Source organism: Stenella coeruleoalba (genome assembly GCF_951394435.1).
Source record: "Stenella coeruleoalba genome assembly, chromosome: 3".
Taxonomy (NCBI): domain Eukaryota; kingdom Metazoa; phylum Chordata; class Mammalia; order Artiodactyla; family Delphinidae; genus Stenella; species Stenella coeruleoalba.
The window spans coordinates 112,314,154-112,332,369 of NC_137148.1; the positions used below are offsets into that span (position 1 = coordinate 112,314,154).

Consider the following 18,216-nt stretch of genomic DNA (forward strand, 5'->3'; position numbering starts at 1 on the left):
CTGCGCCACCAAGGAAACTCTGTTTATTTTCTTGATGGTTATCTTTTGATGAACAGACGTTTTTACTTTTGATAAATTCCACTCAATCAATGATTTCTTTTATAGTTATATCTTTCTAGTTCTGAGAAATCTTTGCCTACCCCAGATCATGAAGATATTTTCCTTACTATCTTTACAGTTATAGCTTTTACATTTAGGTTTATGATCCATGGCAAATTAAATCTTACATATAGTGTGAGGTAGGGAGGTCAAGTTTCATTTGATCTCATATGGATATTCAGTTGTTCCAGCACCTTTTGATGAAAAAACTAATCTTTCCCCACTGGTTTGATTTGGCATCTTTACTGAAAATGAATTGACCATATAAATATCTCCTGAAAATAATGTGTATTCTGCACTCATCTGGTAAAAAGTTCTCCCCTCAATGAAATCTTATCCTTTAATCTCCATTGCCTCAGTAGTTCTCTGATGCTTTTGAATATATGATTTTTATAAGTTGTCTGTGTTTCCAGGGGTTTTTTTAGTGGGAGAATTGCCTTGCCACAAACCACTTCATGCACCTGGAAGTGGACCTTTTTGGGTTGAATATGCTGTTGATATTCTAATTTCCTGGAGATAGATGCTCTTTCCTCTTTTCTCTTACATGAATTCCAGGTTATAAATTTCCTTCCAGGTCCAGGTCCATTGTGACTATGTTCCACAATATCTTAGTCATTCCATAACAAGATTCTATAGCCTGGATGGCTTAAACTTTTATTTCTCATAATTCTGGAGGCTGAAAATTCCAAGATCAAGGTGTCAACAGATTTAACACCTGGTGAGGGCCCTTTTCCTGGTCTGCGCACCTTCTTGCTGTATCCTCACGTGGTGAAAACAGAGAAGGTTCTTGTCTCTTCCTCTTCTCCTATGGGTACCAATCTCACCATGGGAGCTCCATTCATGTCACCTCGTCTAAACCTAATTACCTCCCAAAGGCCCCACCTCCAATACCATCACACTGGGGAATAGGGCTTCAACACACGCATCTGGAGGAGACACAAACATTCAGTCCACAGCTCACAAGTTTTCGTATGTTGTATTTTCATTATTATTCAGATAGTTTCTCCTCTCTATTGTGATATTCTTTGATCCATGATTTATTTAGAAGTATATTGCTTAATTTCCAAACATTTGAGTATTTTCTAGTTTGTTGTTATTGGTTTTTAACTTAATTCTACTGTGGTTAGAGAATATCTTCTGTATGATTTCAGTTCTTTGAAATTTGCTTTATGGCTCAACACATGCTCAATTTTGGCAAGTGTTCTGTTCACTTGAAAAGAAGGTACTGTTCAAGTGTTCTGTTCACTTGAAAAGAAGGTACAGTCAACCCTCGAACAACCAAGGGGTTAGGAGCACCAACTCTGCATGCGGTCAAAAATCCAAGTATAACTTTACAGTCAGCCCTCCATATTCACAGTTCCACATCCTTGGATTCAACCAACCATGAATTGTGTAGTACTGTACTATAGAGTAGGTGAAAAAAATCCACATATAAGTGGACCCAAGCAGTTCAAACTATGTTGTTCAAGGGTCAATTGTGTACTCAATCTCTCACTGTTTAGAGGTGGTAGTATGTATGTTATAGGTCAACTTTTTTTATTTTATAGCTCGATTCTTTTAAATCCTGATTTTTTTCTTGCTTGTTCTATCAGTTGCTGAGAGAACTGTATTTAAGTCCGCTACTGTAGTTGTAGATCTGTCTTTTTCCTTTTTAGTTTGATCTAATTTTGCTTTTTATATTTTGAGCCTCTGTTATGAAGTGCATACAAATTTGGAATTGTTATATATTTCTGGTGGATTGACCCTTTTAATATACATGATCCCTCTTTATCTCCAATAATGCTTTGTTTTGAAGTCTACTTAGCTACACCAGTTTTCTTTTAGTTACTGTTTGAATTGAATGTCTTTTTCCATCTCCATTTTTTAATAATTTTGTATGCTTATAATTAAAGTATATTATTTAAAGAAACATTTGCTTAATGTTGTTGTTTCTAAATCTCCTCTAACTTAGACTTTTAATTGGAGCATTTTCTTCATTCATACTTAATGTTATAACTGATACTTAGGTTTCAGCATTACAACTTACTATTTATTTTCTATTTGTCCTACCTCTTTTATGTTCAATTTCCTTTCTTACTCTTTCATATTAAGTATTTTTATTATTCTATTTTTCTTCTCTGTTGGTTGCTAAGTTACACATTCAGTTTCTATTATGTTGGTGATGAAACTAGAGATTCAACATGCATTTTTGATTTATTAAAATCTAATATAAGTGAATATTTTAACAATTTCCCAGACAATACAAGGATTTTAGAACATCTTAACTCCATGTATCCCCATCCTTCTGCCTTTGAGCTATTGCTGTGTGTTTTAATTATGTACATGTTTTAATTATGTATGTAATCTAATTATATGTGTTTATGTTTATTAATATTTAATGTGTATATGATTTAATTATACGTGATGTTAAATACACGTTTATAATCCCACAAGACGTTATTATTCACGTTTTCACCAGAGAAAATTCATTTGGTTTAACCTATCTGTTTACTCTTTTCTTTTTAATAAAATTGTATTTTAGAATAGTTTTAGATTTACAGAAAAGTTGCAAAGATAGTACAGAGAGTTCCATATACCTTGCACCCACTTTTCCCTATTGGTAACAATTTACATTACTAAGGTACATTTGTAACAATTAAGGAGCCAACATTGGTACATAACTATTAACTAAACTGCATACTTTATTTGGTTTCCATTAGTTTTTCCCTAATGTTCCTCTTCTGTTCCAGGATACCACTTCATATTTAGTCATCATGTCTCATCTGGTCTGTGATAGTAACAGATTTTCCTTGTTTTCGAAGACCTTGAGGGTTTTGAGAACTGGTGTTTTGTAGAGTTCAGTACACCCTCCCTTACACACGTTCTCCCTTCTGTTCTGCCCCACTCCCTTTCTTCCTCACTCCAGCTTCCCTGCAAGTGTGTTTCCTGGCAAAGTGGCAGCATGCAAGCTTTTGCCTCTGGCTCTGTCTTCTAGGAAACCTGGCCTAAGACCCTCTTATTCTAGGTAGTAGATCTTTGAGACGCCCACTGAAAACCTGGGCCGTTCATCGTATCCTCTCCTGATTGGCAGGTCTCAGACTCCAATTTTTGTTCCTGCAACCTGGTGAGAGGCTGTCAAGAGTTCTTACTCAGCTTCTCAGCTGCCACTTTCTGATCAGCGCTTCAATCAAAAAGTCCAGGGACTTCCCCGGCAGTCCAGTGGTTAAGACTCTGTGCTCCCAATACAGGGGGCACGGGTTCGATCCCTGGTCAGGGAACTAAGATCCCACACGCTTCATGGTACAGCAAAAAAAAAAAAAAAAAGTCCAGACTTCTCAAGGAAAAGAGGGATGCCAAATATTGGGCTTAGATTCCTGGTTGCCCCTTCTCTCTGAGATCTTGCTTCTATAAATCTTTGGTTGCTCTTTAATGCCATCGAACAGTTTAAAAGATATATATATATTTCTGTCTTCTTTTCTAGTTATTTTCAGCTAGAAGCTTGGTCTGGAAAAAAGCTAGACCCCATCTCATCCCCCACCCATTCCAGGAAGCAGAACTCACAACCTTGGGTTTTAATAAGAAACCACAGGGTATTGCTAGAGAAACTGCTGTTTCCTTATAAACTCTTACAAGCCCCAGGCCCAAGAGAAAACAAAATGGGACTCTGTCTCCTCATGTGCTTCTCCTTTTATATCTGTTTTTTTCCCTCAATGCCTCTTTTCTAACAGCTCTGCACAGTTGTATGTTTTGGTGGAAGGTAGCTTCAGCACAGTTTTTCCTTACCTCATGCAACAGGATATTTCAGCTAGAGAATTTTCAGACATGCAGGAAAATTACAGGCAGAGTTGGTCCTTAGAACAATTGCAAAGGAGATGGAGGTGGGGGACACATATCTGGAAGAAACTTTCCTCAGTGTCCCCCACTACATCACACAGAGACCTTCCACAATCCTGGTGTCAGCCTCCTGCCCCTTTCCATAGTTACTGACTCCATTTCTCCCTTTCATGAGGATTCAGTTATCATATGTGTATCAGCCATTATATAGTATTGCCCTCTGGTGGTACAGGACTGTTAGCCCTGTATTGAATGTGTCCGGAATGCTGCTGTTCTGAGCACTTTGTTAACAAAGAAGGAGACAGAACAATTAAAAAAAAAAAAAGGACTGACAACTCTCATATCTTATAATGAGTCTCCCCACCTTGACCTCTTGCCCTAACTCACCTGGGAAGCTGGTAAATGGTACCTATTACAACTGTTTCTGAATTAAAAGTCAATCGGTAACAGGCAAGAGGCCACTCCGATTTTAAAAATTCTTTGGGGCTGGCTCTACATTGGGAAAATAGGGGTGATTTGGAGACCAGGATTTGCCTAATTTCAAAATGGTTCTTGTATTATTCAGGGTAGGCTAACTGCTGTAACAAACAAGCTATGCATTTCAATACTTCACACACTACAGTTTATTTCTTGCTTGTGCAATGTCCCATCATAGGTTTTCCTGATGAGGCAACTTTTCTGCATGGCTCTCCTCCACAAGATGTCACAGGGACCTGGGCTCCTTCTGTCTTACAGCTCTGCCCTCTTCTAGGACCTCAGAGAACTCTCCAGTTAGCCAGTAGATAGGAAAAGGTAATCAAGGGTTGTTCATGGGAGGGTTTATGGGCCAAACATGGAATCTGTGTCCATTACTTCTACCCACTCTGGGTATTCCATTGGCCAGAATCCAGTCACATGGCTGCCCCTACCTGCAAGGGAGGCTGGGAAGTATAGCCCAGTGCTTGCCCAGGAGGAAGAGGTAAATAATTTGTGAACAGCTACAAGTCTCTGTCACAAGTCTCATTTGTATGTGTATGTGTGTGTTTCTGCCTTCTGAAAAAGTAAAAGGAATGTCTGTGCTTTTGCCAAAGAGCCCCTAAACCTTCTTGACTATTTCACTCCTCAGTTTTCTCAAACCCTGAGTTAACAGCAGCACTGGATATGGTTTGTTCAGGCTCTTAAGACTAGAAGGAAAATACTTTTCAGGGAAAACATGGACTATTTTCCTGGTACTGAGGGAAGTCTAATCAGCCACTATTGTTTTTATTTATTTCTTATTGAGGTAACATTGCTTTATAACATAATTTTCAGGTGTACAACACTGTATTCTACTTCTGTGTACCCTACAGTGTACTTACCACCAAAAATTTAGTTTCCATCCATCACCAAACAGTTGATCCCCTTTACTGATTCCCCCCCTTCCTCCGTACCTGTTCCTCTGGTAACCACTACTCTATTCTCTGTATCCACGTTTTTTGTTTGTTTGTTTTTTCAGATTCCACCTATAAGTGAAATCACACAGTATTTGTCTTTCTCCATCTGACTTATTTCACTAAGCATAATACTCTCTAGGTTCATCCATGTTGTTGCAAATCAGCCCACATTATTTTTAAGTAAGCTTTTGATTGAAATTTGACGTAATATAAAAAATGAAAAAAAAACCCATAAGTAATCAGCTCAATGAATTTTCACAGGGTCAATACAGCCATATGACTATCACCCAGATCAAGAAATAAAACATGAACATGACCACTATCTCAGAAGCTAACAAGTAAGGGTTCAGGGGGATTTCTTAGTGATGAAGGAATTCTAGGGGCACTAAGTTTGGGCTATGACGCCTCCTCCTTTAAATGTAAGCTCCAAAGTTGAGGAGAAGATGAAGCAGCCTGGGTACTGCCCCCACCCCCTTGATTCTAGCCATCTAAATTACCTTTGGCAGGTCACTTCCTCTCTCACAATCTCTTTCTCTATGAATACAATGCAAGGCTTAACTAGCAAGGCATGAAGGTCTCTCAAGCTGGAACAATGAGGTTTTTAGGACTTGCCAAAAATCCCAAGGGATGGGGTATGATGGGGGAAATGCATGATGGACCTGGAAAGAATCCCTGGAGTAGAGAAATGCCCTACAAGCTGTCCCCAGGCCTGCTGGAAGCCCCTCCACTGAGTTCTCCAGACTGGCGTCCTGGGAGCGGGTCACCACTGCTCTGTTACAAGCAGTGTCCACCCAGCTGGTATTCAATCTTTTTGCCTTAATCCAGCTGTGTGTGTGCTGTGAGGGGCTGCCAGACCTTGGAGGGTCAGGGAGGTGTGCACATAGCCAGGGGCTAAGGATTTCAGAATACGGACTGAGACAGACTTGTGTGCCAACTCTGACTTTACCACAGACTGACTGTGTGACCTCGGATGAGGCATTTAACCTCCCTGAGACTCAGTCTCCTCATCTATGAAATTCAAAGGAGACAGTCACCTACCTCAAAAGTTCTTATGCAGATGAAACGAGCTAATCTTTGTAAATATGCTTGGCATCATGCCTGGCATCTACGTGCTAGCGTTAGTTGTGAGAACTGCCCTTCCGTGCTAACCCTTCCACAAGGGTGCTGTAAATCTCCCCAAGCTGCAATGGCAGGGAGTGAGGAACCTGTAGCCTGGAACAGAGATCTAGGAGGATATAGGTTTGCTCTGCAGCTAAGTCCAGACTAGTCACATTTACTTTCTCTTAACCACTTCCTCTGAACGCTCTCTCCACTGATACTTGAACAATTCATTTCTCATGACTGCCAGAGTAATTTTATCCATAATAGTCTCCTGGCAATTTAATCTGAGATCTTTAATAACCACCAATGTAATTATAATTAATAGGAATGCTTAGAATATGTAGAGTGCTTTTTCTCCTATATTCCCCAGAAAGCAGTGGGTAAGAACAGGCTTCATAGTCCTGCAATTTTAGGCTTAAGTAATGGCTCCACTACCTACTAGCTGTGTGACCTTGTACAACTGGCTTAACCTCTCTGGACACAACTGAAAAATGAGGAGGTGAGGCACCCTTATTCTCAATTCAACCCTCCTTCCTTGGAGAGCCTGGAAAGCTCCCCAGACACCCTTGCAACTAGAGTTCTGGATGGGAAGTAAGTCCCACTAGCTGGTGGTTCTCATGGGAGGTTTGGAGCTGAGGGAGGCCTCTTCCTCCTGCTGAGGCAAGCTTGGCTGTTGTGAGTTTAGAGGTGTTCAAGAAAGAGGGTCACCAGCTTCAGGCTGGGAGAGGTCATGTGACAGTAGCCATGGTGGCAGCTATAGCAGCTTCCTGATGTCTCAGCCATGTAATGGGTCCTTATAAACAGCAGCTTATTATCACCCCTTTGCATAGGTAGCTCCTACCACAATCTGGTTGGCATTTGATTCCCAATACAAAAATCCCCTTTTGCTTGAAATACCTAGAATAACCTGTTTCTTACACTGAACCTGGGATGATGATACTGTTTAGCTGTTAAAATTTGGGGGAAATCAATTCTGTAAATTGCATCTTGCTGCCCACTGGTGTTAGAAGGATTCCCCGCCCTCCCCCCACTTCTTTTTCCAAGCGGTCAGCAGGCATCTATAACAAGAGGAAAAGGATCCTTGGCTAATGTCGCTTTCCCCTTATGTTCTTGCCAACAATTCATGTTGCCTTAAGAGATCAGGCCTTTTTATTGCTTGCCTCATTGCCCTGCTGTCTGCACCAAAGTTATGTCTTGGCTGGCTGGGCGTGTCCTTCTGATGGAGTCCAGGCCTGCTGCACAGAGAGCAAGGGGGTTATTTGATCTCCTGACTGTGGCTCTTACAAGTCCCATTGAGAGTGTGCTTACCCACAGAGCTCTGCTATGCTAATTGGCCCAGTGTAGCCCAAGAAGCAGAATTCCACCTAAAGCAGTGAGTGTTTTTTCTGGCAGGATGTGGCATTTGTGAGAGGGCAGCCTCTATGGGGCTCAGGGGTCAGCACTTCCCAGACACTCAGAACCCCCACTGGGCAGCAGCTTCTCAATGAGGGTGATGGCGGGGGGCGGGTGGGGGGCGGTATTGAGGGGCATCCCCTGACTCCGGAGAGATTTTCACACAGCCTGGACTAAAGTCCTAGAAAACAAGAAAACCTCTCTGATCGGATATGTCTCAAGATGGATCCAGAGCCTGATATCTTGCCCACTGAGCACTGTTGCACAGACACTGCTGGTGGGAACACAGAGGAGTTAGTCTCTCCACCCATGACTCACATGTTTTTCTTTATTAAAAAGCTGGACGACGCTTTTCCCACTGTTCATTCTCATGACAGCTCTTCCTAAAAGGCACAGTTATCCTACAAAGTCAACACATGAAATCACTAGACCCTGGAGAGAGGCTCAGACGCAATCCCTTCCACTGCTACGAGCTTCATGAGAGTGGGGGACTTCAGGTTTCCACGGCTCCATCGTCACTAATCCTGCACCTCTGCCCCCAGCTCAGTCACTATCTGCGCAGTCTTCTTAGATCTCAACCCCGCCCTCCCAACTCCCAAACTCTTCAAACTTGCTTCAGGACTATAAGGTGCTCTTGATGGGCCACTGAATTCAGCACTAGGAACCAGTGTTTGTTTAAAACCACAAAAAAGAAAAAAATTCTTTTTCTTTGAAAAATGACAAAAATCCCCTTCCCTTTACCTGAGTCCTTATCTCTGTTGAAAGTTCTGTCTCCTTTTTATTTTTTATTTTATTTTATTTATTTATTTTGCGGTACGCGGGCCTCTCACTGTCGTGGCCTCTCCCGTTGCGGAGCACAGGCTCCAGACACGCAGGCTTAGCGGCCATGGCTCACGGGCCCAGCCGCTCCGCGGCATGTGGGATCTTCCCGGACCGGGGCACGAACCCGTGTCCCCTGAATCGGCAGGCGGACTCTCAACCACTGCGCCACCAGGGAAGCCCCTGTCTCCTTTTTAAACAGTACAGTTCTCCAGCTTTAGTGTGCATGAGAACTACCAGAAGAAAACCACATGAGATACCAATTCGCATCTACTAGGATGGTATAATAAAAAAAAAAAAATGGAAAATAACCAGTGTTGTTGAGAATGGGGATGGAACACTCATGCATGGGAATGTAAAATGGAGCAGCTGGTGGAAAAAACTTCAGCATTCCTCAGAAAGTTCAACATAAAATTATCTTGTGACCCAGCAATTCCACTACTAAGTATATACACCAAAAATTGAAAACAGGGACTTGAACAGATACTCAACGACCAATGTTCACAGCAGCACTATTCACAAAAGCCAAAAGATGGAGTGTCTGTCAATCAATAGGAGAATGAGTGGGTAAACAACTTGTCATATATCCATGCAATGGAATATTATTCAGCCATAAAAATGAAGTTATGGTACATGCTACAACATGGATGAAACCAGAAGATATTTACACTAAGTGAAACAAGCCAAACACAGGACACATATTGTATGATTTCACTTACGTGAACTACCTAGATTAGGCTAATTCATAGAGACAGGGAGTGGATTAGAGGTTACCAGAAGCTGGCGGAAATGGGGAATTATTGCTTAATGGGTACAGAGCTTCCGTCTGGGGTGATAGAAAAATTCTGGAAACAGATAGTGGTGATGATTGCTTGTGATGTTGTGTCGATGTGATTAATGCCTGCCACTTTATTATACATTTAAAAATTATTTTATGTTATATATATTTTACCACAGTTAAAAAAAAAAAAAAAGAATTACCTGAAGAGCTTGCTGAAATGCTGATTCCTGAAATCCACTCCCAGAATTGATTCAATAAGTCCAGGTTGGGCCCCAAGATGTGCCTTCTTAACCGCGTCCTCTCTTCCGAGAACCTTAACCGCATCTTGTATCTTTGCCGTAAACTCTTTCCCGCAAGCAGTTTTACCGCACCGCTTGGCCGTAAGGCACCTCTGCCGTAAAAGATAAAGTAACTGGGTGACAGTTTGGTTTCAAGGCCATAAAAGATAGTATAAAAGAGGCAGCTAGTGGTTCACAACACTCTTCGAGAGCGTTAATTATCAATTCTTTGGCTAATTTAGATCCAAATTGTTCTCTAATGCCATCTTTACCAAATTTATCGTTGCAATATTAGAAGTTGGAGGCAAAAGAAGAATCAGCACTTCCTATCCCCCCTCCCTCGGCCAAATAAATGGTTACATGATTCCTGATGAGTATAAGTTTCTTGAAAACGGTGAAAAAAATTTTGCAATTTGATAGTGGGTAACATGATGGAGACAGAATTTTGGTATTTGGCACAGAATTTGGCTTAGATGATTTGGTGAAATTTTAAAACTGGGCATGTGATGGAGCATTTAAATGTAGTCCAGATGTGTACTACCAGTTATATGGGCTACATATATTGGTAAGAAATATCAGCTTTACTTCCAGGGAAATCTGAAGAGACTTACAGCAGAGGTTTTTTTAGTATTGTAAAGAACTCACATACGCCTGACATTAGATCCTAAACCCTTAATGATCGACTTTGAGAAAGGACGATCTCTAAGATATATCCAGATACAACTGCAATCATGAATCTACACACATTTTTTTTTTTCGGTACGTGGGCCTCTCACTGTTGCGGCCTCTCCCGTTTTGGAGCACAGGCTCCGGACGCGCAGGCCCAGTGGCCATGGCTCACGGGCCCAGCTGCTCCACGGCATGTGGGATCTTCCCGGACCGGGGCACGAACTCGTGTCCCCTGCATTGGCAGGCGGACTCTCAACCACTGCGCCACCAGGGAAGCCCTCTACACACATTTTAAATGTATTCAAATAGTTTCTGTATTTTCATTTTCCACAATAAATCTCTTTTAATTTTGTTATTAATTTTCATGTTTCATTATGTCCTTTTTAATGTCCTCTTTTATTTTCACTATTTTATCTTTTATGTTATTTCAATTGGTCTTATGGCCAGTTCGTTGTGCGGCGAAACAGCCAGCAGCAAAGATTTTTAGGAATTCTTAGGTGAAAGAAGACAGCACGACCAACTACAGGAGGGGATTGGAACCCAAATCACCCCCTGCTCCTGGCTTTTGCCAGACCGAGCAGAAGAGTCTGTCTGGGGAAGTGCAGGCTGGAGAAGTTTGCAAGACAAGGCTCTAAGTGCTTGTATGACACCTTTAAGCATGGACTATTTCTAGGCAGTAGGGAATACCAGAATATTTTGCAGTGTTGTTTGCAGTGTTGTCAGATTTGCAGTGTTGTTTTTTTTTTAATGTATGAAAAATTTTGTAAAAAGTGGACAGAATAGTATTATGAACTTCCCATGAACCCATACTGAAACTGAACATTTTTTTTACACAACTACAGTGCCATTATCACATCTAACATAGTTTCTTAATATCTGATACCAAGTTCATATTCAAATTTCCAAGATTGTCCCCAAAATATTTTTGTTTTAAGGTTGATTTGTGTGAATCAGGATTCAAATCAAGTCTGCCATATTGCATTTGTGATTTTGTTTCAGAAAGATCACCAAAGAAGGTGAACTGTGGAAGGCTCAAGTGTACTGGCTTGGGAGAAAGGCCAAGCTGCCTTGTTTTGGTTGAAAATATAGGTCTGGAGTTCAGGAGAGCAGGCTGGGCTGGAATCATCTCTGTGTTTGTGGGTGAGAAAGGGTGGGGTCCAAGCCCTGGGGAGGACCAGCCCTAAGGGGTGGCAGGTGCAGGAGTCTTCGGCAATCTTCTAAGAGAGATGGGGGAGGGGTGCCTGTGGCCAATGTGTCTGAGGGTCAGGTGGCCAAGCACTGAAAAACAACTTTGATGTTTGGTTCAAGGGGGGCCTGTAGTAACTCTGAGGATAGTCTCAGTGGAATGGTGGGGGTGGGAGTCCTTCTGTGGTGCCCAGAGCAGTGGGTGGAGAGAAGGACGAGGGATGTGGACACCTCTTTCAGGAAGCTCTGCTGACAAAGCATGAGAAAATGGGCCACAGTGAGAGAGGGAGTCTTGGGCAAAGAAGATATCTTTAGGAATGGGAGGTCCATGAGCCTCTAAAGGTTGAGGCCAGAGCTTTTCACTAGAGAAGGAAGGATCGGGATGGTGTGGGTAAACAGAAACCACTTTCTGAAAGACAGACTAGCAATACATATCAAGCTCTTCAAAGTGGCCATATCATGGAGCTTGCCCACAGAAACTGATACAAAGGACATAATCAGAGGTGCAGCATGATTTATCTAGGAAGTCTGCTGTTGCCTTATTAATAACATTAATTATTATTAATTATTTACAGGGGGTCTCAGCCTCAGCACTGTTGACGTTTGAGGTCAAATAATTCTTTGCATTAGGGGCTGTCCTCTTTAACAGCATCCCTGACCTACTAGATGCCAGCAGCCACCATGCCTCCCAAGTTGTGACAACCGAAAATGTCTTCACACATTGCAAAATGCTCCCTGAGGAGGGGCAAAATCAACTGAGGTTGAGAACCACTAGGTTAAAGCATGGTATGTCCCTATGGTGGCACGTTACAGTGTCATAAGGATAGTTTTCAAGAGGCATTAAGGACGTGTGCACAAATCCTTACAATATCATATTGAGACAACAAAAGTCACACAGGCACTCTTAAGTTCAAAAATATGACTAAATGTATAAAATACACACACATCATACATGGCAAAAGGTGGGAAGGAAATAGACTAAAAAATAAAAAGAAGTAACTTAGGATGGTAGGATGAGGGATCTGTTTCCAAGTTTCTACATTTAAAAAACCATTTCCTACACTGAACATGAATGTTTTATATTTGTTTTTAACACGGTGTTGCCAAGGACCTGGAAATTTGTTTTAAGGAAATTTATTGTGAACTATAACAAAAGACACAGAGAAGTGCCGGAATCATGAGTGTACAGCTCAGTGGATTGTCACTGAGTGAACATACCTGTGTAACCAGTCCCCAGATCAAGAAACAGAACATCCATCAGCAGCCCTTCAGAAGTTCCCCTGTCTTCCCTTCCAGTCACTACCACCCTCAAGGATGACCTGCTTCTGAGTTAAACACCACAGATTACATTTCCTATTTTAAAACCTTATACAAATGGAATCATGCAGTGTGAACTCTTTTTCTGTCTAGTTGCTTTTGCTCAACGTTGTTGATGCGATTCACCCACATTATGGTGTGTAGTCGTAGTATATTATAATGAGCATATATAGTTTTTAAATCATAAAACTATTTTTAAAAATATGGCGGATGGCAGCTGTCAAAAACCTGGATGTTTTCCACTTCCCAATGAGGGCTCTACAGTGCTTCTGCTAGGGAGTTGGTTATGGCCTCCTGCTCCCAGCCCTCTGTCCTGAAGTTTCTGTCCCAGTCGCTTCTCCAGGTCTCGGATGGATCTGTGCCAATCCCACCATCCCTTGGCTCACCTGCCATCACCAATGACACATATTGGTGTTTGAACCCCTCAAAGAAGAAACCAGTCAGACAGGGTGGGAAGGGGGCATGTGCATCTTGCACAAGACTGAACGAGACCGGAAGTGGGGATGTGGGTGTCTAGGATGGGGTCAAGTCCTCCTGAAGGGCGAGTCTTCACCTCCGTTCCTATGGTGACCATGGCTGACATGCCACTGACAGAAAATCAGAAGTTTCCTGGCAAAAGCAGCCTCATCTGGTCTCCTGGCTTGTCACATTCCTCAGCATAAAGCACCTCATGGACATTCTTTTATTTCTCACACCAACCTTATAAAGGTGGGGCTATCATGATTTCCCATTTTATCACCATGAGACTGAAACTGAGAGAATTTAGCTTGTGTAAGAGCACAATCTGGGCTTTGAGCCCAGGTCTGTTGTGAACCCCAGGATCACCCCCACAAGGCCGCTTCCCTGCCCTTTTCATGGCTGGCTGAGATGGGAAGATGGGAGTCACGACTCAGTCTTCAGTGATGGACTCAGTCTGGTGGCCTGGTCCCAGCCAGCTGTATGGTCAGGCAAGCCACTGTCTCTGACGATGATTTGGTTGGTTTAATCATACAACAGGTAGCTCAGTATCTCTTTTCTTGTTCCAAGCCCTGCCTCCTCCAGCTGGTAGGAATCTCTGGAAAGATATTCTGGAAAAATGGAGGCATTTTTACAACTCTCTCCTCACCTAAACCTGCTGGGCCAGGACAGAGCACAGAGCCTTGGGCCCTGACCATTATCCTACACTTTGGACCCGGGCTGCCCCCGGCTTTGATGTTGTCTTGGTAAATGTCCCTGAATCACTGGTGGGATCTGATCTCTCCAGCACCTAATAATTCAAACAGCCTGGGGCAGTGAGCAGCTAATCAGCTGGGCAGCCCTTGCAGCTGCAGAATGAGGTGGAGGGAAAAGGGAGTGCTTTCATTCTTAGGGTCTCATTCCATGACCTGATGGCCAAGGCAGACACCCCTGTCCACTAGCCCAGGGGTGAGGTTAATTCCCGCAAGGACCCGGGCGGGGATCTGCCTGGCCGTGGTGGCGGTTACATGGTTTGAATCATGGCTGTCCTGGCCAGGCCATCGGGTGGGAATTAAAATTTAATTTACAGAGTCCTGTCTCTGCGGCCCTGGTGGCCGTCATCCGGGTGACTGACTGGCTGGTTTCTTTCACCTTTGCACGCCTTGGGTTTTTACTGGCGGAGGAAATGAAGGCTGAACTGGGGCAGGAAATTCCATGTACACAGGTGTTTCTGGTTAGCCCCATGCACCTCGCCCAGGGGCACAACTGGGGGCCAGAGATGCCTGTGTGAGCCTGGCGCCTCTCTGGCCCGGCAGCTGCGGCAGCTTTGCATCTAGAGAAGGCTGGGCAGGGCGTTCAGGCTGCCGCAGGGCAGAGAGAGGTACCCACGAATGGTCCCCTGCCAGGTCCTGGGAGCCCAATGACCAGGTGATGTGCCAGTGATGTGAGATCATACAGGCAACTGGGTGAGAGCCACCCGGGCCTCTGTGCCTGCAGTGGGTGGCTGGTGGCACCAGGCCCTGACCTGGGAGATTAGCAGCGCTCTGAGGTGGTGTTTACACATTGCGGCCAGCACTTCATGTGGCTGACCTGCCCCCATTTTCACATCTTCTGAAGGGCTTAGAGATCCAAAAAGCATGCCCTCCCTGGCTTAAAGGGTCCTTGGAGGGACTGAGGAGGGCAGTCTTGGGCTTGGTCAGAGACAGCCATCTGCAGGCTTCTTTCAGAGGTTGAAGAATCGACATTCTTCATCCTATAATTATCTCCGTGCTGCCATCTGGGCATTTCCACTGTTACTCATTTACAGCCTTGGGCAAAGACACTCAGGTCTCCTTTTAAACCCAGGGAGCATCGTGAGGGAGGAGGTCACATGCCAAGAAATAGCACAGGGAGATACCCACTCCACCCACCTCAGTTTTCTCATCTGTAAAATGGGAATCAGGAATGCACTATGCTGGGTTGGCACATGGATAAGTGAGAGGCCATTCATAGAACATCAAGCCCACAGAGAATCTTCACACAGCTCTCAACTGGGCATCCAGCTCCCGGGAACATCTCCAGGGGAACAGCTCAAAAGGAAAATTATTTTATAAATAGTTTAGAGTGTTACTTTGAACACAGTAAAAAAAAAAAAAAAATGTAACCAGTGAAAATGCTGCCCATAGATTGGTTATACACTGAGGTGTGTCATTGATGCCATTAGTGAATAGCCAATAAGATCAATATGACAAGTATGAAGCCATGTCAAATGCCCAGGAAATAACTGAAGAAAGCAAGTGTACGCACCCTGATTATGACTGTGGGAAAATGCATACCCTGAAAAAGAAAGACTGGAGGGAGATGTAATTGCTTATTTAAATATATTTAAGTCATTCAATATTTAAATGCATAATAAAAATGAAAATTAAATGAGAATAGAGATTGATATGAATGTGTCTAAGTTATCAAGTTCCTGCTAGGATGAGAGTCCATGTCATCAGTCCAGGACAAGATGTATGTGGTCACAAAGGCTGGAGAAAAGCCTGCAGCTGGGGCCCTGCCCATGCAGAGACCGTAGAAGCAGAGTCATCAGAATGCATGTGGACACCTGCATGAAGTTCCAAGGTTGGGCAGGGTGTCCTGGGGGAAATGGGGCTGAGCCCCCATCACAGTCAGCTTCCTTTCACAGCCCAGGACCCCACATACACCCCCTGCCCCTGTCAGTTGGAGAGGGACCTTGGCCCCTGAGGAGGGCTGGGAGTGTCCTCAGGGCTCTGACCGGCGCACGGCTTCCCCTAGCGGTAGGGTGAGGGAACTGCGTTTTCGTTGCCATAAGGAGTTCCAAAGCTGGGCAGCACTGCGGAGGGGACCTCCTGTTCTGAGTGAAGCAGAAACGAATGGCTGTTGTGTGTGACCGAGTGCATTGGAAGATGGAGGGAGCCTAAACCGAGACCCCTGAGAGCAGGCTTCCTTATCTTCGGACCCCTGCCTGGTGAGCAGCAAGACATAGATTGTGGGTGTCTCTCCCTCAACAGACTTCTCATCGTTCAAGGCACAGCTTTGTCCTCCTCCTACCGGAATTCTCTTCTGACCAGCCCAGCACTTGCCGCCTGAGCTCAGAGCCCTTCTAGAATCTGGATGTAGTCCTGGGTCCCTCGCCCTTTCTCTGCTGCACCTCCCTCTCCCCCCAGGCTTTCAGAACAGACCTCAATTCCTTCTTACTGAATTGCCACAGATGCAAAATAACGGTTGGAATAGCAGCAATGATTTGTAAATTTCAATTCCTCTCCTAAAACCACTTGTAGATAGTTTTGCAGTTTGTCCCCTCCCCCTCCCTCCCTCCTCTTCCTCCCCACCCCACCCCTCAGACAGGAATTATGAGACAGTAACTCATATCCCCTCCCTTTGCATCTCCTGTCCCTCAAGTGGTTATCAGGATGGTTACTGCAGGGAGCGAGCCTGGCTGTGATCTACCTCCCAGTGCCAGACCCCACAAGCACCATCAGATAGGGGTCTTGTCCTCTTGGAAGGAAGGGCAAAAAAGATAACTTCCAAATGTTGAGCCCTTGCTGTAGGTCAAGCCTTGTACTAAGGGCTGCACGTGCATCAGCCCATTTCAACCTCCCAAACACTCTAGGAGACATGCATTTCTGCTTAACAGATGGAAGAAACTGAGGCTGGGAGAGGGAGTAAGTGATAGAGCTGGGATCCAGACGTTGACTGTCTGACTCCAAAGCCTAGGCTTTTCTTTGTTCTAAATCCCTCCACTGAACTTCTCTTTTGTGTGCGGAATTCTAGGAAGTGTCGGTTCTGTTTCTCATCAGCGGGGCTTCCTGCTCCCCACGGAGCAGGGCCTCTGGGCATTTGCACATCATCCCTAGAGGAGAACCTTGGGTGTGCAGAGCCTCATCTCAGGGTCCAGGATGTCCAGAACCAGCTGGAATCAGAGGCCTTCTGGCTCCTTTCCCCGCCACATGGAAATGTCATTTATAGTCAGCCGGCTGTAGTTGGAGAACTGCCTTTTAGGTGCAGAGTCAAAGGACCACATGGAAACACTTTAGCCTGAGCCGGCACTGGAGAAGCCCTGGCTCAAAGCCATGAATGGCGGCAGGTCCAATAATGCTGAGCTCCAGGCATGCATGTTGCCAAGAAGCCAGAGAGGTCTGGAGACTGACCAGCTCCCTCAGCTCACGCCAAGGCCCTGCACAGTGCTGGGCTTGCGGATGCTCAGGAAAGTAGCTTCCGGTTCTCTGTGAGAGAAGGGCCTCAGTCCTGTGGGCTGAGTGTCTTGAGGATGAAATGCTCTGTTCTAGAGCCACCTCGGGGGGAAGGGGGTCTAAATCAGGGACCCTGAGGTTGTATGGAGGTTTATGTATGTTCCTGTGTCTGAAGAGGAGCCACAGCTTTCTTGGCATTTTTGGAGGCATCTAAGACGCACAAGAGGCCAAAGATCACACTGTCCAAGAGACCGTAGCAGGAACAAGGGGATTATGCCATTCAGCACGCCCAAACGTACAAGCCCACCCCTGGGGCTGCTGGCGGGGGGTGATGTGCCAAGCTGGTACAAGTATGTGAGGATGGGGAATGGCTACCCAGGTCAGGTTGGCTCTGAGCAGAATGGAGCTCCTCATGACTCCCTTCCCACTCAGACCACACAGGCTGCAGAGAGCATCCCCCGCTCCCACCCCGGGCCTTTGGGAAAGATGGCCTCCCCCACCATCATCTGTGAACCTCATCTCCAAGCTTAGGGCTTCCTCCCCAGGTGGTGTTGCCCCCTCTCTGAGCTCCGATTTCCCCATCAGCCTGGGGCCGTATATCTTCTCCTCCTTTCTCCTGGCTGCTTTATAGCTTGCTGGAAACACCTTCCTTTAGCACTTCGAAATGTATCACTTGAAAGCATCTTAATGTTAACCAACGTGATTCTTTTCTAATTTGA

At 44.5% G+C, this 18,216-nt stretch overlaps 1 protein-coding gene across 1 annotated transcript in view; it reads right to left on the reverse strand.

Moving 5' to 3' along the window:
• MACROH2A1 (macroH2A.1 histone) overlaps window positions 1-9,731 on the reverse strand; it is a 102,987-nt gene extending 93,256 nt beyond the window's left edge. Inside the window, exon 1 of the mRNA XM_079918811.1 lies at window positions 9,618-9,731. The gene's annotated coding sequence lies outside the window, so the exon portion shown is untranslated. The remainder of the gene's footprint in view (window positions 1-9,617) is intronic.
• Window positions 9,732-18,216: the final 8,485 nt, after the last annotated feature.